The sequence below is a fragment of the Coregonus lavaretus genome, assembly GCF_964263955.1.
Source record: "Coregonus lavaretus genome assembly, chromosome: 8".
Classification (NCBI taxonomy): Eukaryota; Metazoa; Chordata; class Actinopteri; order Salmoniformes; family Salmonidae; genus Coregonus; species Coregonus lavaretus.
Window position 1 is genome coordinate 47,454,104 of NC_139995.1, and position 23,236 is coordinate 47,477,339.

The 23,236-nt window shown below is 41.4% G+C and overlaps 1 pseudogene across 1 annotated transcript in view; it reads left to right on the forward strand.

The window, feature by feature from the left end:
• LOC311133215 (evC complex member EVC-like) overlaps positions 1-23,236 on the forward strand; it is a 55,457-nt pseudogene that overhangs the window by 2,039 nt on the left and 30,182 nt on the right. Inside the window, exons 5-16 of the transcript XR_014615392.1 lie at positions 75-163; positions 523-620; positions 715-852; positions 1,106-1,254; positions 1,705-1,921; positions 2,706-2,854; positions 3,106-3,204; positions 4,795-5,007; positions 5,330-5,439; positions 5,670-5,883; positions 6,632-6,734; positions 8,712-8,838. The product of XR_014615392.1 is annotated as an evC complex member EVC-like (transcript). The remainder of the gene's footprint in view (positions 1-74; positions 164-522; positions 621-714; positions 853-1,105; positions 1,255-1,704; positions 1,922-2,705; positions 2,855-3,105; positions 3,205-4,794; positions 5,008-5,329; positions 5,440-5,669; positions 5,884-6,631; positions 6,735-8,711; positions 8,839-23,236) is intronic.

The following is a 23,236-nucleotide window of genomic DNA, read 5'->3' on the forward strand; positions in this document are numbered from 1 at the left end:
ATATTTCTGAGTGCCTTTAATGCATTCTACTGTAAATACAAGCTGTGTTTCTAGTGTAGCTGTTCTCATTGTAGTTTTGAGGGCAGGATCAGCCTGTACTGTCTGGCTCTGCAGGACGTGCAGCAACACTGTTCACAGGTCCTGGAGGAGAAATGTGTGGTGGGTGACCTCTTTCTTTCATCACACACTAGCAAACCATTCATAATGCCAACTGTTCATAATACCACTGGTCTGTTGTGATAAAGCTCTTAAAAGAAAAGGAGAAAAAAAACGTGAATGGACTACCTACATGTGTATTTATCCTACTGTTTTTACCAAACTAAGCCAAATGTTCATAATGCACTATGAATGCACTTATAGTGCATATTATCTCCCCATATAGCATTATAAGACTTGAAATAAGTGCATTTCTATCGATAATACGACGACAGTACTAGTTTGCTATGTAATGTTGTGTCAAATGTTGGTGGGTCAAAATCTCAAGAAGATATCTCCCTTACTTCGCCTGTTTCCTTGCTGTAGCTCTTTTCCAAATTCTCAGAATTATACTCAGCGGTCGGTTTCCCAAGGATAAAAAGGATTCCGAGTTTTACATCAATGTTCTTCTCCTGCAGGAAAAGGTAGGAAGAAATCTCTCAAAATCCTGATATATGCATACATTCTGAAGTTAGGATTGGCTCTTTAGTGATATTTCTCTATCTCTTGTCATTGTAGGAACTGGATGCATTGAAGAAAGAACTGTCAGCCAGCCTATTTGCCTTTGAGAGAAACACAGATCTAAGTTCAGACGCTTGTACCCTGGAGGAGACCGAAAGAACCCAGAAAGACCTATTGGAGCATGGCCTTCAAATGGTACCCAAGTAGACTAGCACAATCAAACCTTTCAACCCGCATAGTATGTCATTCACATTATAGAAATTGAATCGCCAAATCTGAACCATATTATCTGCTCAGGCAAAGTAAGATATAATTTCAATGACAATGCAATTGCCATTTTGAGGGAGGTGGGGGGTGGGGGGGGGGGAGGGATTACGTTTATGGGGAAACATAAAGATATATTGACGTTTGTGGGGAAACTTTAAGTAATGTATGTGTCTCTCTATAGACAAAGGGCTTTAGCAAACAGGTGGAGGCCTTCTGCCAGAGCCTCCTGGGCAGGTCCAGTATTCTCCCCAGGATGTTATCCACACCCTCATCCACTGTCTCCTATTGGTGGAAAACCAGTTGAATGAGACTCAGGCCACAGACATGAAGGTGAGATACTGTAAGAATGAGGCAAAATAAGGGAGAAACATAATCTCTACTCAATACATTTCTATCTGGACGTTCTGTAACATTGCAGTCTTCTGAACATGCCCCAGCTTTCACGCATCATGGGTCGTATTCATTAGGTACCAAACGGAAGGAAATGGACTGAAACAGGGAGGTACTACCCTGGACAGTTTTTAATACTGTATTTCTGTTTGTTTGACCTGCTCTAGGTATGGCATACACTTATCCAGTATTTTAGGCTTCTCAGATCTAGCTACACAAGTCAAATCAAATTCAATCAAATGTATTCATAAAGTCCTTTTTACATCAGCAGTTGTCAGAAAGTGCTTATACAGTAACCCGAACTAGACCCCAAAGACTTGGCAAAAACAAAAGCAATGCCAAGGGGGTAAGGGTTGTTTCTAGATCCATATCTCCCACCGGCTCTCTCAGAGGACCCAGGAGAAGCTGCTGTGGTGGGAGGAGCTGAGGGGTGTGCTGCGGGCCAAGCTGGCCCTGCTCCGGCAGGAGGCGTCCCTCAGACAGGGCCTATTGGCCCGGGTCCTGGAGCAGCTGACCAGTGACGGACACCTGACCTTCACCACCATGGAGAAGACACTGGTCGAGCTGCAACCTTCCCTGACCGAGGGGCTCCAGCACTGCAGTGAAGGTGACTCATGACACAGACACAGATGCATGCACGCAGGAGCATGCACATACACAGATGCAAATGCACATACACACACACACACGCACCCAGGTACACACACACACACACACATGTTCTTAGTTAATCTATAAGGGCACTGCTAAGCGGGGGATTCCTGACACATATTATTGTTCCCGTGGGCCACCAGCTCCAAATAGCCAACTGGTGTGTGTTTTTAACAAAAGAGTGACCTCCTTGAATTCACTATCAGGTCAAATATTGGCCAGTAGATTAGCATTCTAGTTCATGTGAAATCAGTACTGAGAGGGTAGAATTTGGAATATGGCGTCATAATGACGTCTTTGCAACCAGTTATGCCCACTGGGAAGTTGTGTAATTCTGTAATACCCTGCTGGACGTCCCTCCTGAGGAATATGGTGGCAATCTTTCAGTATTATGTGGCCTAGTTTCTCATCTTAAATGAACTGGTTTCTTAAAATACCCCTTCTCCATTGCTAAAAAGATTGAATCAAATAAATGTATAAAAGTCTCAAGTGATTAGTCTTTGAGTGCACTATTATTGACCAATGCAAACCACAATAAAATATAATTGTATGGTTATCCAGTTTTGATATAATTCCATTTGTAGTAATGTAATTTACTACTAACTATAAATGGTAAGCGCATAATGATACACAGAATAATTAAGTGAATTGTGTTAAACTGGTCATATTCTGTGCCAAATCAGGAACTTAGTGAAGTTCCATTGTAATCAAAACTACATATAACTTCATTTTGGATACAGAATGCAGGATAAAGACCAAGGAGCTTGTGTATGAAAAGTGCAAGAAGATCGACTCCAAGAAGAAGAAGCTCTTGAGGACTCAAGCGAAGGAGAGAAGCCGTGTCCTGGATTCTGCACAGACTCACAATGACCCACAGGAATTTGTGAAGGTCAATATCTCTCTTTTAGTAGGCTCATTCGTTCCCTGTCATGTGTCCAGTGCCACAGCAATAGTAGTAGTAACGGTACTGCTAAACTACTTCTCACATTGGTCTATTCACTCACTTCAACATAAAGTCTACTTTGGATAAGTGCAAACTCTGTTTTAGTCTATTATAGTTATCCAGTCTCATTACATTGCGTTGTTAATTGCTCCTGATAACTGCATGCTCCTGTTTAACAGTTCAATTCTCTTCTCCAGTTCTATCAAGAGCTTCTTCTTAGACAGAAGAAGCAGAGCAGTGACTTGGAGCTGCAGCAGGATGGTAGAGTGGCAGAGGCAGTGTGTGATCTTTGGAGGGTAGGTTGTAATTAATGGTACACTACATGACCAAAGGTATGTGGACACCTGCTCGTCGAACATCTAATTCCAAAATCATGGGTATTAATATGGAGTTGGTCTCCCTTTGCTGCTATAACAGCCTCCACTCTTCTGAGAAGGCTTTCCACTAGATGTTGGAACATTGCTGCTGGGACTTGCTTCCATTCAGCCACAAGAGCATTAGTGAGGTCAGGCACTGATGTTAGTGATTAGGCCTGGCTCGCAGTTGGCATTCGAATTCATCCCAAAGGTGTTTGATGGCGTTGATGTCAGGGCTCTGTGCAGGCCGGTCAAGTTCTTCCACACCAATCTCGACAAACCATTTCTGTATGGACCTCGCTTTGTGCACGGGGGCATTGTCATGCTGAAACAGGAAAGGACATTCCCCAAACTGTTGCCACAAAGTTGGAAGCACAGAATAATCTAGAATGTCATTGTATGCTGTAGCGTTAAGATTTCCCTTCACTGGAACTAAGGGGCCTAACCCGAACCATGAAAAACAGCCCCAGACCATTATTCCTCGTCCACCAAACTTTACAGTTGGCACTATGCATTGGGGCAGATAGCGTTCTCCTGGCATCCGCCAAACCCAGATTCGTCCGTCGGACTGCCAGATGGTGAAGCGCCAGAGAATACATTTCCACTGCTCCAGAGTCCAATGGCGGTGAGCTTTACACCACTCCAGCCGATGCTTGGCATTGCGCATTGTGATCTTAGGCTTGTGTGCGGCTGCTCGGCCATGGAAACCCATTTCATGAAGCTCCCGACGAACAGTTCTTGTGCTTACGTTGCTTCCAGAGGCAGTTTGGAACTCGGTAGTGAGTGTTGCAACAGAGGACAGACGATTTTTACGCGCTATGCGCTTCAGCACTCGGCAGTCCCGTTCTGTGAGCTTGTGTGGCCTACCACTTCTCGGCTGAGCCGTTGTTGCTCCTAGATGTTTCCACTTCACAATAACAGCTATTACAGTTGACCTGGGCAGCTCTAGCAGGGCAGAAATTTGAGGAACTGACTTGTTGGAAAGGTGGCATCCTATGACGGTGCTTCGTTGAACGTCACTGAGCTCTTCAGTAAGGCCATTCTATTGCCAATGTTTGTCTATTTAGATTGCATGGCTGTGTGCTCGATTTTATACACCTGTCAGCAACGGGTGTGGCTGAAATAGCAAAATCTACTAATTTGAAGGGGTGTCCACATACTTTTGTATATATAGTGTATTTCGTGTACCACCCACCTATTTAAATAAAAATAAAATAAAAAAATGCCATTTAGCAGACGCTTTTATCCAAAGCGACTTACAGTCATGCGTGCATACATTTTTGTGTATGGGTGGTCCCGGGGATCGAACCCACTACCTTGGCGTTACAAGCGCCGTGCTCTACCAGTTGAGCCTATTGTATGTGTTTTGTATTCTTTCCTTCATTCTACCTGGTCAAAGAGACTGAGGAGTCCCCTGGTTTTTGTCTATTGATATATCCTAGCCAATAGCCCTAAGCAATCAGCATTCACCTTGTAGCACTGGTCTTTCTAATTTATCATGGTATATCACCCATGCTTTTGTATCTCCAGAGGCATCATGCCAGCTGGTCCAAGAGGTTGGGAGAGCTAGCCAAAGATCTCTTCCTAACTGCTCTCCCTGCTCAGTCCCAGTTGTCCACAGACCAGAGTCAGAGGCTATGGCTGGATCAAGATGGTGAACTGGTTGCACTGCTGCAGCAGGCAGAGGCCAATACCAAAAGGCAACTGGAGGGCCTACGGGCTCAGCTGGAACAAGATGGACAGGTAGGCATACAGACTTAGAAATAGAGCTGACTCGATTTCTTAGTTAACCTGACAGACATAATCTCTAATCAATACATTTCTATCTGGACATTATGTAATGTTGCAGTCTTCTGAACAGGCCCCAGGTTTCACTCATCATGGGTCATATTCATTAGCTACCAAATGGAAGAAAATGGACTGAAACAGGGCGGGACTACCTGGACTTGTCCAATAAGAACCACTTGTTTTTTGCTTTCCGTTATAAAAAGTTGTGCTACGGTGTGCCTTAATGAATACACCCCTGTTTTTAATACTGTATTTCTGTTTGTTTGACCCGCTCTAGGTATGGTGTGAAGAGGCGGTCCTGGTCCTGGCCTGCCTCAGACACCTAGGTGAACAGCAGTTAAAGATCCTCAGAGGCATGGTGGTCAGACAGAGCTACGTGCTGAACAGGTGAACAAGGGAGACACATCAATCCATGCTTTTGCCTGGCAGATGTGCCAAAGTGTATAATAGAATATTCATCATTGACAACAATGGATTTAATACAGTATGTTTCAATGGGTTTAATGTTCACAATATGATTCAGTGTGTTTGAAATCAATGACAAGATATGCATTCGGACATATTGACCTATCACTATTCTGTTTTATTTGATTCTATTCTGTTCTATTCTATCCCAGCCACGTGGGGATGTTGATCATGAAAAAACAGCACCTACTGCTGGCAGCGGTGCAGAGGCACTTTGTGGCCAGACACTTCTGTCTGAGGGTCCTGAAGGAGATGAGACTGTCCAAGCTCAAGGTGCTGTCTCAGAGTGACTTCAGCGCCCTGCTGGCTCTAGTGAATCAGACCCAGCCCACAGTCAGCCCAACAATGACCAAAGCCCAGCATCAGGTCCAGTAACACTTTCACTTACAATTGCAACAATAATAAACTATACTGAACAAAAATATGAACTCAACATGTAAAGTGTTGGTCCCATGTTTCATGAGCTGAAATAAAAGGATTCTATTATAAACTGGGTGGTTCGAGCCCTGAATGTTGATTGGCTGACAGCCATGGTATATCAGAGTATACCACGGGTATGACAAAACATTTATTTTTACTGCTCTAATTATGTTGGTAATCAGTTTATAATAGCAATAAGGCATCTCGGGGGTTTGTGCTATATGGCAAATATACCACGGCTAAGGGCTGTATCCAGGCACTCAGCGTGGCGTCGTGTGTAAGAACAGCCCTTAGCCGTGGTATATTGGCCATATACAACACCCCCTCAGGCCTTATTGCTTAATTCTACTCTACTCTATTTGAGTTGAATGGGGGCATTTCATGCAGACAGAACAGGTACACTTTGTCTGTTAGGGCTAAATTCAAACTAGAGATACTATGGCCTTTTCTCAATTGCATACTCCTCGTGTCCTCTCTCATCGTCGCCTTCTCAAAACTCAATGGATGAGAAAGCCAGAGGTCCCTCCCCTCTGACCTCCTCCAATGGGTTTTGAGAAGGAGACGAGGAGAGAGGACACAAGGAGTATGCAATTGAGAAAAGGCCACTGTATGCGTAACTCAAACTTTCATGTAATGCACGCGTCTTCAATTGATTGAATTGGGGACTAAGTTAATACGGCTGTCACTGTCACAGAGGAATGTGAACGACGAGAGAGCAGCTCTCAGATGAACAAGGCCCTGCTGAAGGAGCTGGTAAACTGGGGGAGAAAGCCCATGTCCACTGAGTTTCACCAGAGGTACTGTTTCTATACCAACCAATTGCTGTTAACATATTTTATTCCTTCATATTCTCTCTTATGTCTTGGCATGCCAACAAACAAACACGAACTGGCTACATTTTAAGCATGTGCCGATAAATACTGTATGTACAGATCTGGATTCAAATAGTATTTGTTAAATACTCTTGAGTGTTTGTTTGATTGAGCCTGCCTGGGGTGGGCATGGTTTGCACTTTTGGGACTATTCCATTGGTTCCATTGCGGCCAGGCAACCTCAATCAAGTGCAGCTAAAGTTCACACAAAAAACCTAATGAAAACAAATATTACTTTAATCCAGGTCTGATGCTCTGAATATACACTGCTCAAAAAAATAAAGGGAACACTAAAATAACACATCCTAGATCTGAATGAATGAAATAATCTTATTAAATACTTTTTTCTTTACATAGTTGAATGTGCTGACAACAAAATCACACAAAAATGATCAATGGAAATCAAATGTATCAACCCATGGAGGTCTGGATTTGGAGTCACCCTCAAAATTAAAGTGGAAAACCACACTACAGGCTGATCCAACTTTGATGTAATGTCCTTAAAACAAGTCAAAATGAGGCTCAGTAGTGTGTGTGGCCTCCACGTGCCTGTATGACCTCCCTACAACGCCTGGGCATGCTCCTGATGAGGTGGCGGATGGTCTCCTGAGGGATCTCCTCCCAGACCTGGACTAAAGCATCCGCCAACTCCTGGACAGTCTGTGGTGCAACGTGGCGTTGGTGGATGGAGCGAGACATGATGTCCCAGATGTGCTCAATTGGATTCAGGTCTGGGGAACGGGTGGGCCAGTCCATAGCATCAATGCCTTCCTCTTGCAGGAACTGCTGACACACTTCAGCCACATGAGGTCTAGCATTGTCTTGCATTAGGAGGAACCCAGGGCCAACCGCACCAGCATATGGTCTCACAAGGGGTCTGAGGATCTCATCTCGGTACCTAATTGCAGTCAGGCTACCTCTGGCGAGCACATGGAGGGCTGTGCGGCCCCCCAAAGAAATGCCACCCCACACCATGACTGACCCACCGCCAAACCGGTCATGCTGGAGGATGTTGCAGGCAGCAGAACATTCTCCACGGCGTCTCCAGACTCTGTCACGTCTGTCACGTGCTCAGTGTGAACCTGCTTTCATCTGTGAAGAGCACAGGGCGCCAGTGGCGAATTTGCCAATCTTGGTGTTCTCTGGCAAATGCCAAACGTCCTGCACGGTGTTGGGCTGTAAGCACAACCCCCACCTGTGGACGTCGGGCCCTCATACCACCCTCATGGAGTCTGTTTCTGACCGTTTGAGCAGACACATGCACATTTGTGGCCTGCTGGAGGTCATTTTGCAGGGCTCTGGCAGTGCTCCTCCTGCTCCTCCTTGCACAAAGGTGGAGGTAGCAGTCCTGCTGCTGGGTTGTTGCCCTTCTACGGCCTCCTCCACGTCTCCTGATGTACTGACCTGTCTCCTTGTAGCGCCTCCATGACCTGGACACTACGCTGACAGACACAGCAAACCTTCTTGCCACAGCTCGCATTGATGTGCCATCCTGGATGAGCTGCACTACCTGAGCCACTTGTGTGGGTTGTAGACTCCGTCTCATGCTACCACTAGAGTGAAAGCACCGCCAGCATTCAAAAGTGACCAAAACATCAGCCAGGAAGCATAGGAACTGAGAAGGGGTCTGTGGTCACCACCTGCAAAACCAGTCCTTTATTGGGGGTGTCTTGCTAATTGCCTATCATTTCCACCTGTTGTCTATTCCATTTTCACAACAGCATGTGACATTTATTGTCAATCAGTGTTGCTTCCTAAGTGGACAGTTTGATTTCACAGAAGTGTGATTGACTTGGAGTTACATTGTGTTGTTTAAGTGTTCCCTTTATTTTTTTGAGCAGTGTATTATACAGAGAAAGGCTCATTATTTTTCATTGTACACTACAAACCATACTTATATAGAGTTGAACTGCAGAAGAAGAGAATGTTGGAACAGTACGACTTGGAGCAGGAAGTTGCGTGTGAAACTCTGAGAAGAAGGAAGTTACCCCAGCAACATAGCATGGAGAGATGAAAAGGACAGTTACAGGTAAGAACCACTCTATACAACCAGAATGACATTGTGGTTCATCATTGTGATCATTTAGATGTGAAATAAGAGAACGTTCATGAGAGTTGGCAAACATTTTATTTGAAGAATGATATATACAGTGAGGGGAAAAAAGTATTTGATCCCCTGCTGATTTTGTACGTTTGCCCACTGACAAAGACATGATCAGTCTATAATTTTAATGGTAGGTTTATTTGAACAGTGAGAGACAAAATAACAACAAAAATATCCAGAAAAACGCATGTCAAAAATGTTATAAATTGATTTGCATTTTAATGAGAGAAATAAGTATTTGACCCCTCTGCAAAACATGAGTTAGTACTTGGTGGAAAAACCCTTGTTGGCAATCACAGAGGTCAGACGTTTCTTGTAGTTGGCCACCAGGTTTGCACACATCCCAGGAGGGATTTTGTCCCACTCCTCTTTGCAGATCTTCTCCAAGTCATTAAGGTTTTGAGGCTGACGTTTGGCAACTTGAACCTTCAGATCCCTCCACAGATTTTCTATGGGATTAAGGTCTGGAGACTGGCTAGGCCACTCCAGGACCTTAATGTGCTTCTTCTTGAGCCACTCCTTTGTTGCCTTGGCCGTGTGTTTTGGGTCATTGTCATGCTGGAATACCCATCCACAAACAATTTTCAATGCCCTGGCTGAGGGAAGGAGGTTCTCACCCAAGATTTGACGGTACATGGCCCCGTCCATCGTCCCTTTGATGCGGTGAAGTTGTCCTGTCCCCTTAGCAGAAAAACACCCCAAAGCATAATGTTTCCACCGCCATGTTTGACGGTGGGGATGGTGTTCTTGGGGTCATAGGCAGCATTCCTCCTCCTCCAAACACGGCGAGTTGAGTTGATGGCAAAGAGCTCGATTTTGGTCTCATGTGACCACAACACTTTCACCCAGTTCTCCTCTGAATCATTCAGATGTTCATTGGCAAACTTCAGACAGGCCTGTATATGTGCTTTCTTGAGCAGGGGGATCTTGCGGGCGCTGCAGGATTTCAGGATTTGACGTGTACAGTGGGGAAAAAAAGTATTTAGTCAGCCACCAATTGTGCAACTTCTCCCACTTAAAAAGTTGAGAGAGGCCTGTAATTTTCATCATAGGTACACGTCAACAATGACAGACAAAATGAGAAGAAAAAAATCCAGAAAATCACATTGTAGGATTTTTAATTATTTTATTTGCAAATTATGGTGGAAAATAAGTATTTGGTCAATAACAAAAGTTTCTCAATACTTTGTTATATACCCTTTGTTGGCATTGACACAGGTCAAACGTTTTCTGTAGGTCTTCACAAGGTTTTCACACACTGTTGCTGGTATTTTGGCCCATTCCTCCATGCAGATCTCCTCTAGAGCAGTGATGTTTTGGGGCTGTCGCTGGGCAACACGGACTTTCAACTCCCTCCAAAGATTTTCTATGGGATTGAGATCTGGAGACTGGCTAGGCCACTCCAGGACCTTGAAATGCTTCTTACGAAGCCACTCCTTCGTTGCCCGGGCGGTGTGTTTGGGATCATTGTCATGCTGAAAGACCCAGCCACGTTTCATCTTCAATGCCCTTGCTGATGGAAGGAGGTTTTCACTCAAAATCTCACGATACATGGTCCCATTCATTCTTTTCTGTACACGGATCAGTCGTCCTGGTCCCTTTGCAGAAAAACAGCCCCAAAGCATGATATTTCCACCCCCATGCTTCACAGTAGGTATGGTGTTCCCAACCCCCCCCCCCCCAAAAAATAAAAAATACACATTGTAAAGTGGTTGTCCCACTGGCTATAAGGTGAATGCACCAATTTGTAAGTCGCTCTGGATAAGAGTGTCTGCTAAATGACGTAAATGTAAATGTAATGTAAATGTGTTCTTTGGATGCAACTCAGCATTCTTTGTCCTCCAAACACGACGAGTTGAGTTTTTACCAAAAAGTTCTATTTTGGTTTCATCTGACATTCTCCCAATCCTCTTCTGGATCATCCAAATGCACTCTAGCAAACTTCAGACGGGCCTGGACATGTACTGGCTTAAGCAGGGGGACACGTCTGGCACTGCAGGATTTGAGTCCCTGGCGGCGTAGTGTGTTACTGATGGTAGGCTTTGTTACTTTGGTCCCAGCTCTCTGCAGGTCATTCACTAGGTCCCCCCGTGTGGTTCTGCGATTTTTACTCACCGTTCTTGTGATCATTTTGACCCCACAGGATCGAGGGAGATTATCAGTGGTCTTGTATGTCTTCCATTTCCTAATAATTGCTCCCCCTGTTGATTTCTTCAAACCAAGCTGCTTACCTATTGCAGATTCAGTCTTCCCAGCCTGGTGCAGGTCTACAATTTTGTTTCTGGTGTCCTTTGACAGCTCTTTGGTCTTGGCCATAGTGGAGTTTGGAGTGTGACTGTTTGAGGTTGTGGACAGGTGTCTTTTATACTGATAACAAGTTCAAACAGGTGCCATTAATACAGGTAACGAGTGGAGGACAGAGGAGCCTCTTAAAGAAGAAGTTACAGGTCTGTGAGAGCCAGAAATCTTGCTTGTTTGTAGGTGACCAAATACTTATTTTCCACCATAATTTGCAAATAAATTCATTAAAAATCCTACAATGTGATTTTCTGGAGAGAAAAAATTCAATTTGTCTGTCGTAGTTGACGTGTACCTATGATGAAAATTACAGGCCTCTCTCATCTTTTTAAGTGGGAGAACTTGCACAATTGGTGGCTGACTAAATACTTTTTTCCCCACTGTATTTCATGTGAATAACTATGAATGTTTCGCTCACATTCAAACAGCTATCCTACTGTATCTTTAAATAGTATGTTTATCAGAGAGTCACCAACACATTTCTCATGACCTTACCTGTTTCTCAGTCCTCTCTACTGCAGCTGACACTGCATCATGGCCTTTGTGTTCATCCATTGTACAGATATAACAAACACACTGCTGATCGGTACGGCAGTAAATATCCAGCAGTTTGTCATGACGAGAGCAGATCTTCTCCTGTAGTTGTGCGGTGGCTTTGACCAGATTGTGCTTCTTAAAGGCAGGAACTTCATAGTGAGGCTGGAGATGAGTCTCACGGGTCAGACACACCAGACAGGACATGCAGGCTTTCTGCTTTCTGGTCCCAGTACAGAAATCACACGCCACATCTCCAAGTCCAGCATAGCACAGAGCAGGAGGGGGAGCAGCCTGGAGTCCTGTCTTCTTCAGTTTTTCCACCACCTCAGCCAACAAGTTATTTTTCCTCAGAGCAGGCCTTGGGGTGAAGGTCTGTCTGCACTGGGGGCAGCTGTAGATCCCTTTGTCATCATCCTGATCCCAGCAGCCTTAAATACAGATCCTACAGTAACTGTGTCCACGGTAAATAGTAGCCAGCTCCTTCAGTAGATCCAGACAGACAGAACAACAGAACTGGTCCTGGTCCAGCAGAACTCCCTGTTGTGCCATTTGGACTATTGTTGTTCACTCTCACACAGACAGATGACACAGAGACTCAGATCTGTTTTGTTTTCTCAGAAACTGAAAAAGTTTGTGGGAGGGACTTTCTGGTCCTCTTCTTCTTGTAACTTTCCGATGTATTGCTGCCTTTCACAGGTTGGCGTAGGTATTACACATACAGTGGGGAGAACAAGTATTTGATACACTGCCGATTTTGCAGGTTTTCCTACTTACAAATATTTTTTTGTTGCCTTCTCACCAAGCTGCTTGCCTATTGTCCTGTAGCCCATCCCAGCCTTGTGCAGGTCTACAATTGTATCCCTGATGTCCTTACACAGCTCTCTGGTCTTGGCCATTGTGGAGAGGTTGGAGTCTGTTTGATTGAGTGTGTGGACAGGTGTCTTTTATACAGTTAACGAGTTCAAACAGGTGCAGTTAATACAGGTAATGAGTGGAGAACAGGAGGGCTTCTTAAAGAAAAACTAACAGGTCTGTGAGAGCCGGAAATCTTACTGGTTGGTAGGTGATCAAATACTTATGTCATGCAATAAAATGCAAATTAATTACTTAAAAATCATACAATGTGATTTTCTGGATTTTTGTTTTAGATTCTGTCTCTCACAGTTGAAGTGTACCTATGATAAAAATTACAGACCTCTACATGCTTTGTAAGTAGGAAAACCTGCAAAATCGGCAGTGTATCAAATACTTGTTCTCCCCACTGTATATATACAGTGCATTCGGAAAGTATTCAGACTCCTTGACTTTTTCCACATTTTGTTACATTACAGCCTTATTCTAAAATTGATTAAATCATTATTTTTCCTCATCAATCTACACACAATACCCCATAATGACGAAGCAAAAACATGTTTTTAGAAATGTTTACAAATGTATACAATGGGGAGCGTTGCTGCACAGCTATTTTCAGGTTTCTCCAGAGATGTTCGATCGGGTTCAACTCTGGGCTCTGGCTGGGCCACTCAACGACATTCAGAGACATGTCACGAAGCCACTCCTGCGTTGTCTTGGCTGTCTGCTTAGGGTCGTTGTCCTGCTGGAAGGTGAACCTTCACCCCAGTCTGTCACGATCGCTGAGAGACGGGTCAGACCAAGGCACAGCGTGAAATGCATACATGTTTATTTCAACGATAAACACACGAACAAAACAACAAACCAATGTAACTTGAAGTCAGGCTAAGCACAAAACACGCCTTCACACGGAACAAGATCCCACAACTAATGATTGCCAATAGGCTGCCTAAGTATGATCCCCAATCAGAGACAACGAGCGACAGCTGTCTCTGATTGGGAATCACACCCGGCCAAACATAGAACTACAACACCTAGAACGTAAACATAGAAAATACAACATAGAACTCCACACCCTGACTCAACATACTAGAGTCCCATAAGTCAGGGCATGACACAGTCTGAGGTCCTGAGCACTCTGGAGCAGGTTTTCATCAAGGATCTCTCTGTACTTTGCTCCATTCATCTTTCCCTCGATCCTGACTAGTCTCCCAGTCACTGCCGCTGAAAAACATCTCCACAGCATGATGTTGCCACCACCATGCTTCACCATAGGGATGGTGCCAGGTTTCCTCCAGACGTGATGCTTGGCATTCAGACCAAAGAGTTCAACATTGGTTTCATCAGACCAGAGAATCTTGTTTCTCATGGTCTGAGAGTCCTTTAGGTGAGTTTTGGCAAACTCCAAGCGGGCTGTCTGTGTGGGTTGACCATTTCAGATTGTCAGTGATGTGTACGCCGAGAAACTTTAAGCTTTTCACCTTCTTCACTGCGGCCCCGTCGATGTGGATAGGGGATGTGCTCCCTCTGCTATTTCCTGAAGTCCACGATCAGCTCCTTCATTTGTTGAGGGAGAGGTTATTTCCTGGCACCACTCTGCCAGGGCCCTCACCTCCTCCCTGTAGGCTGTCTCGTCATTGTTGGTAATCAGACCTACTATTGTTTTGTCGTCTACAAACTTGAAGATTGAGTTGGGGGTGTGCGTGACCACGCAGTCATGGGTGAACAGGGAGTACAGAAGGGGGCTGAACACGCACCCTTGTGGGGCCCCTGTGTTGAGGATCAGAGAAGTGGAGGTGTTGTTTCCTACCTTCACCACCTGGGGGTGGCCCGTCAGGAAGTCCAGGACCCAGTTGCACAGGGCGGGGTTCAGACCCAGGGCCCCGAGCTTAATGATGAGCTTGGAGGGAACTATGGTGTTGTAGGCTGAGCTATAGTCAATTAACAGCATTCTTACATAGGTATTCCTCTTGTCCAGATGGTATAGGGCAGTGTGCAGTGCGATGGCGATTGCATTGTCTGTGGATCTATTGAAGTGGGTCTAGGCTGTCAGGTAAGGTAGAGGTGATATGATCCTTAACTAGCCTCTCAAAGCACTTCATGATGACAGAGTGAGTGTTACGGTTCAGTTACCTTTGCTTTTTTGGGTACATGTACAATGGTGGACATCTTGAAGCAAGTGGGGAAAGCAGACTGGGATATGGAGAGATTGAATATGTCCGTAAACAATCCAGCCAGATGGTCTGCGTATGCTCTGAGGACGCAGCTAGGGATGCCGTCTGGTCCGGCAGCCTTGTGAGGGATAATTACGCTTAAATGACTTACGTCGGCCACAGAGAACGAAAGCCCACTGACTAATAGTCCACTCTGAATACCTCTTCTCCGCCGGCGGCGTCTTGGAGCAGCCTCTGGGTTAAGTTCAATTGCCCTGGGGGGTACGAACAAAGCATCCAATTCGGAAAGTCGTATTCCTGGTCGTAATGCTGGTGAGTTACCGCCGCTCTAATATCCAAAAGTTATTTCCGGCTGTATGTAATAACACAAAAATCATTCTGGGCTAATAATGTAAGAAATACAAAAAACAAAATACTGCAAAGTTGCTTAGGAGCTAGAAGCAGAGCTGCCATGTCTTTAGGCGCCATCTTGAGAACCCAAGAGAGTTTCTAGTGAAATGGTGGTTACACCCATCTAAGCCAGCTCACAGTACAATTCCCTCCTTTTCTCTTTATACCGCCTGCAATATAGCAGGACATGCTGTACAGACTCCACCGCCCCACATTTCTCACACTTCTCATCAGGATGTTTCCCTACTAAAGCTAACCCACTTCCCAATCCACAATGACCTAACCTCAGCCTTGTTAACAGAAACCCCATCTCCTTTCACTCCCCAAGTACCTACTGAACTTCCTCACAGAGTTCTGGATAGAGAAAAACTATCCTCCCCACAGAAAAACTACCTCCTAACTCTTCAGAGCTGCCTTAGCTTCTTTATCTGCTGCCTTATTTCCACCTAACCCCTACATGGGCTGGGACTCACAGAAAACATACCTTTCACACCCTTTCTGGCTCACCGTATATAAAACGCCATCAGTAGCTCGATTAACAAATCTTTGGACGTGCCCTAGACTTCCATTTACACAGCACGACCAGGGCAGTGGCAGACTCTGAACACAAAATTACCCTGTCAGGCCCCACTTCTTCCACCCACCGCAGAGCCCACATTAGTGATAGCATTTAATCAGAAAATACTGAAACTCCATCAGACAGCTGCTTACCCTGGTGTATCTGAAACTGGGGAACATGTATACCAAACCCTGCTCTCCCACTACCCGGGTCCCTTGACCCATCTGTGAAAATCCACAAGTAGGGACCCCATGCCCGCTGTAAATGAGCCACAACCACCACAGAAGGGTCTCCAAAGTCCTCAGCCTGCATTTCATCCAAAGTTGTCATCTCAACAGCCATTAAGTCAACATCCCCCACTTCCAGGCCCCCCATTCCTGCATTTGCTTCAACATAGCTACCTCCTTTAAAAACCAATTCAACCAACAACGCAGGGATAAGGGTAGTTTGAAATGCCCCACAACACAACATCAGCACCCTTGCCTGTACCGCATCCAACATTCGCAGCGTTGTGGCTGCTGTAGATCCAAATGCCCTGCTCCCCATAGTCCACCAAATAGCGGATCATTGCTTGGTATATCATTTGCATGGTGCTTCTGTCTGCTCACCATTAGCACCCGGTCAGGCAGCGCATGATATTAATAGCTTTACCACACCTCACAACTACTTTTTTTTTTTTCACTCTCTTCAAATCAGACCCCAAGGGGAACTTCCTGGTTCTGAGAGAGATCGAGAGAGAGAGAGAGAGAGAGAGTGGAGTGGCACATGTTTCTAACTCTAACTCTGTATTGCCCGCCATCCAACACCAAACCGTCATTGCAAGGAAATCTGGGCAAACTGTAAAGGCATTTAGCTGATTCTGGTAGATGAATGGCCATGTCGGCTCACAATGTGCAACTCACTAGGACTGACGTCTAATAAAGCAGTTGGTGGCTAACCTGACCGGAGTAAGTCTACATACACCTTAGTCAAATACATTTAAACTCAGTAAAAAAAATTCCCTGTCTTAGATCAGTTGGCCACTCCAATATCTTGACTTTGTTGTCCTTAAGCCATTTTGCCACAACTTTGGAAGTATGCTTGGGGTCATTGTCCATTTGGAAGACCCATTTGCGACCAAGCTTTAGCTTCCTGACTGATGTCTTGAGATGTTGCTTCAATTTATCCACATAATTTTCCTTCCTCATGATGCCATCTATTTTGTGAAGTGCACCAGTCCCTCCTGCAGCAAAGCACCCCCACAGCATGATGCTGCCACCCCCGTGCGTCATGGTTGGGATGGTGTTCTTCAGCTTGCAAGTAACCCCCTTTTTCCTCCAAACATAACAATGGTCATTATGGACAAACAGTTCTATTTTTGTTTCATCAGACCAGAGGACATTTCTCCAAAACGTACAATCTTTGTCCCCATGTGCAGTTGCAAACCGTAGTCTGGCTTTTTTATGGCGGTTTTGAAGCAGTGGCTTCTTCCTTGCTGAGCGGCCTTTCAGGTTATGTCGATATAGGACTCGTTTTACTGTGGATATAGATACTTTTGTACCTGTTTCCTCCAGCATCTTCACAAGGTCCTTTGCTGTTGTTCTGGGATTGATTTGCACTTTTCGCACCAAAGTACGTTCATCACTAGGAGACAGAACGCGTCTCCTTCCTGAGCGGTATGACGGCTGCGTGGTCCCATGGTGTTTATACTTGTGTACTATTGTTTGTACAGATGAACGTGGTACCTTCAGGTGTTTGTAAATTGCTCCCAAGGATGAACCAGACTTGTGGAGGTCTACAATTGTCTTTCTGAGGTCTTGGCTGATTTCTTTTGATTTTCCCATGATGTCAAGCAAAGAGGCACTGAGTTTGAAGGTAGGCCTTGAAATACATCCACAGGTCCACTTCCAATTGACTCAAATGATGTCAATTAGCCTATCAGAAGCTTCTAAAGCCATGACATCATTTTCTGGAATTTTCCAAGCTGTTTAAAGGCACAGTCAACTTAGTGTATGTAAACTTCTGACCCACTGGAATTGTGATACAGTGAATTATAAGTGAAATAATCTTTCTGTAATCAATTGTTGGAAAAATTACTTGTGTCATGCACAAAGTAGATGCACATGTTGCCAAGGACAGAAATAAGTGGATGGAGCTCATTGTGGCCTTGTGTCCCAAAAGAGATTAAGAGAGGATTATTAACTATGAAGTTAATTACACGGTATGATGAAGAGAGGATTATTAACTATTAAGGTAATTACACAGTATGATGAAGAGAGGATTATTAACTATTAAGGTAATTACACAGTATGATGAAGAGAGGATTATTAACTATTAAGGTAATTACACAGGACGATGAAGAGAGGATTATTAACAATGAAGTTAATTACACAGTATGATGAAGAGAGGATTATTAACTATTAAGGTAATTACACAGTATGATGAAGAGAGGATTATTAACTATTAAGGTAATTACACAGTATGATGAAGAGAGGATTATTAACTATTAAGGTAATTACACAGTATGATGAAGAGAGGATTATTAACTATTAAGGTAATTACACAGTATGATGAAGAGAGGATTATTAGCTATTAAGGTAATTACACAGGACGATGAAGAGAGGATTATTAACAATGAAGTTAATTACACAGTATGATGAAGAGAGGATATTAACTATTAAGGTAATTACCCAGTATAATGAAGAGAGGATTATTAACTATTAAGGTAATTACACAGTATGATGAAGAGAGGATTATTAACTATTAAGGTAATTACACAGGATGATGAAGAGAGGATTATTAACTATTAAGGTAATTACACAGTATGATGAAGAGGGGATTATTGTAATATTAAGGTAATTACACAGGATGATGATGAGAAGATTATTAACTATTAAGGTAATTACACAGTATGATGACGAGAAGATTATTAACTATTAAGGTAATTACACAGTATGATGAAGAGAGGATTATTAACTATTAAGGTAATTACACAGTATGATGAAGAGAGGATTATTAACTATTAAGGTAATTACACAGTATGATGAGAGAGGATTATTAACTATTAAGGTAATTACACAGTATGATGAAGAGAGGATTATTAACTATTAAGGTAATTACCCAGTATGATGAAGAGAGGATTATTAACTATTAAGTTAATTACACAGTATGATGAAGAGAGGATTATTAACTATTAAGGTAATTACACAGTATGATGAAGAGAGGATTATTAACTATTAAGGTAATTACACAATATGATGAAGAGAGGATTATTAACAATGAAGTTAATTACACAGTATGATGAAGAGAGGATTATTAACTATTAAGGTAATTACACAGTATGATGAAGAGAGGATTATTAACTATTAAGGTAATTACACAGTATGATGAAGAGAGGATTATTAACTATTAAGATAATTACACAGTATGATGAAGAGAGGATTATTAACTATTAAGGTAATTTCACAGTATGATGAAGAGAGGATTATTAATTATTAAGGTAATTACACAGTATGATGAAGAGAGGATTATTAACTATTAAGGTAATTACACAGTATGATGAAGAGAGGATTATTTACTATTAAGGTAATTACACAGTATGATGAAGAGAGGATTATTGTAATATTAATGTAATTACATTTACATTTACATTTTTAGTCATTTAGCAGACGCTCTTATCCAGAGCGACTTACAGTTAGTGAATACATATTTTTTTTATACTGGCCCCCCGTGGGAATCGAACCCACAACCCTGGCGTTGCAAACGCCATGCTCTATCAACTGAGCTACATCCCTGCCGGCCATTCCCTAATTACACAGTATGATGACAAGAAGAGTATTAACTATTAAGGTAATTACACAGTATGATGAAGAGAGGATTATTAACTATTAAGGTAATTACACAGTATGATGAAGAGAGGATTATTAACTATTAAGGTAATTACACAGTATGATGAAGAGAGGATTATTAACTATTAAGGTAATTACACAATATGATGAAGAGAGGATTATTAACTATTAAGGTAATTACACAGTATGATGAAGAGAGGATTATTAACTATTAAGGTAATTACACAGTATGATGAAGAGAGGATTATTAACTATTAAGGTAATTACACAGTATGATGAAGAGAGGATTATTAACTAGTAAGGTAATTACACAGTATGATGAAGAGAGGATTATTAACTATTAAGATAATTACACAGTATGATGAAGAGAGGATTATTAACTATTAAGGTAATTTCACAGTATGATGAAGAGAGGATTATTAACTATTAATGTAATTACACAGTATGATGAAGAGAGGATTATTAACTATTAAGGTAATTACACAGTATGATGAAGAGAGGATTATTTACTATTAAGGTAATTACACAGTATGATGAAGAGAGGATTATTGTAATATTAATGTAATTACATTTACATTTACATTTTTAGTCATTTAGCAGACGCTCTTATCCAGAGCGTCTTACAGTTAGTGAATACATATTTTTTTTATACTGGCCCCCCGTGGGAATCGAACCCACAACCCTGGCGTTGCAAACGCCATGCTCTATCAACTGAGCTACATCCCTGCCGGCCATTCCCTAATTACACAGTATGATGACAAGAAGAGTATTAACTATTAAGGTAATTACACAGTATGATGAAGAGAGGATTATTAACTATTAAGGTAATTACACAGTATGATGAAGAGAGGATTATTAACTATTAAGGTAATTACACAGTATGATGAAGAGAGGATTATTAACTATTAAGGTAATTACACAGTATGATGAAGAGAGGATTATTAACTATTAAGTTAATTACACAGTATGATGAAGAGAGGATTATTAACTATTAAGGTAATTACACAGTATGATGAAGAGAGGATTATTAACTATTAAGGTAATTACACAATATGATGAAGAGAGGATTATTAACAATGAAGTTAATTACACAGTATGATGAAGAGAGGATTATTAACTAGTAAGGTAATTACACAGTATGATGAAGAGAGGATTATTAACTATTAAGGTAATTACACAGTATGATGAAGAGAGGATTATTAACTATTAAGGTAATTACACAGTATGATGAAGAGAGGATTATTAACTATTAAGATAATTACACAGTATGATGAAGAGAGGATTATTAACTATTAAGGTAATTTCACAGTATGATGAAGAGAGGATTATTAATTATTAAGGTAATTACACAGTATGATGAAGAGAGGATTATTAACTATTAAGGTAATTACACAGTATGATGAAGAGAGGATTATTTACTATTAAGGTAATTACACAGTATGATGAAGAGAGGATTATTGTAATATTAATGTAATTACATTTACATTTACATTTTTAGTCATTTAGCAGACGCTCTTATCCAGAGCGACTTACAGTTAGTGAATACATATTTTTTTTATACTGGCCCCCCGTGGGAATCGAACCCACAACCCTGGCGTTGCAAACGCCATGCTCTATCAACTGAGCTACATCCCTGCCGGCCATTCCCTAATTACACAGTATGATGACAAGAAGAGTATTAACTATTAAGGTAATTACACAGTATGATGAAGAGAGGATTATTAACTATTAAGGTAATTACACAGTATGATGAAGAGAGGATTATTAACTATTAAGGTAATTACACAGTATGATGAAGAGAGGATTATTAACTATTAAGGTAATTACACAGTATGATGAAGAGAGGATTATTAACTATTAAGGTAATTACACAGTATGATGAAGAGAGGATTATTAACTATTAAGGTAATTACACAATATGATGAAGAGAGGATTATTAACTATTAAGGTAATTACACAGTATGATGAAGAGAGGATTATTAACTATTAAGGTAATTACACAGTATGATGAAGAGAGGATTATTAACTATTAAGGTAATTACACAGTATGATGAAGAGAGGATTATTAACTAGTAAGGTAATTACACAGGACGATGAAGAAAGGATTATTAACAATGAAGTTAATTTCACAGTATGATGAAGAGAGGATTATTAACTATTAAGGTAATTACACAGTATGATGAAGAGAGGATTATTAACTATTAAGGTAATTACACAGTATGATGAAGAGAGGATTATTAACTATTAAGGTAATTACACAGTATGATGAAGAGAGGATTATTAACTATTAAGGTAATTACACAGTATGATGAAGAGAGGATTATTAGCTATTAAGGTAATTACACAGGACGATGAAGAGAGGATTATTAACAATGAAGTTAATTACACAGTATGATGAAGAGAGGATATTAACTATTAAGGTAATTACCCAGTATAATGAAGAGAGGATTATTAACTATTAAGGTAATTACACAGTATGATGAAGAGAGGATTATTAACTATTAAGGTAATTACACAGGATGATGAAGAGAGGATTATTAACTATTAAGGTAATTACACAGTATGATGAAGAGGGGATTATTGTAATATTAAGGTAATTACACAGGATGATGATGAGAAGATTATTAACTATTAAGGTAATTACACAGTATGATGACGAGAAGATTATTAACTATTAAGGTAATTACACAGTATGATGAAGAGAGAATTATTAACTATTAAGGTAATTACACAGTATGATGAAGAGAGGATTATTAACTATTAAGGTAATTACACAGTATGATGAGAGAGGATTATTAACTATTAAGGTAATTACACAGTATGATGAAGAGAGGATTATTAACTATTAAGGTAATTACCCAGTATGATGAAGAGAGGATTATTAACTATTAAGTTAATTACACAGTATGATGAAGAGAGGATTATTAACTATTAAGGTAATTACACAGTATGATGAAGAGAGGATTATTAACTATTAAGGTAATTACACAATATGATGAAGAGAGGATTATTAACAATGAAGTTAATTACACAGTATGATGAAGAGAGGATTATTAACTATTAAGGTAATTACACAGTATGATGAAGAGAGGATTATTAACTATTAAGGTAATTTCACAGTATGATGAAGAGAGGATTATTAACTAGTAAGGTAATTACACAGTATGATGAAGAGAGGATTATTAACTATTAAGGTAATTACACAGTATGATGAAGAGAGGATTATTAACTATTAAGGTAATTACACAGTATGATGAAGAGAGGATTATTAACTATTAAGATAATTACACAGTATGATGAAGAGAGGATTATTAACTATTAAGGTAATTTCACAGTATGATGAAGAGAGGATTATTAATTATTAAGGTAATTACACAGTATGATGAAGAGAGGATTATTAACTATTAAGGTAATTACACAGTATGATGAAGAGAGGATTATTTACTATTAAGGTAATTACACAGTATGATGAAGAGAGGATTATTGTAATATTAATGTAATTACATTTACATTTACATTTTTAGTCATTTAGCAGACGCTCTTATCCAGAGCGACTTACAGTTAGTGAATACATATTTTTTTTATACTGGCCCCCCGTGGGAATCGAACCCACAACCCTGGCGTTGCAAACGCCATGCTCTATCAACTGAGCTACATCCCTGCCGGCCATTCCCTAATTACACAGT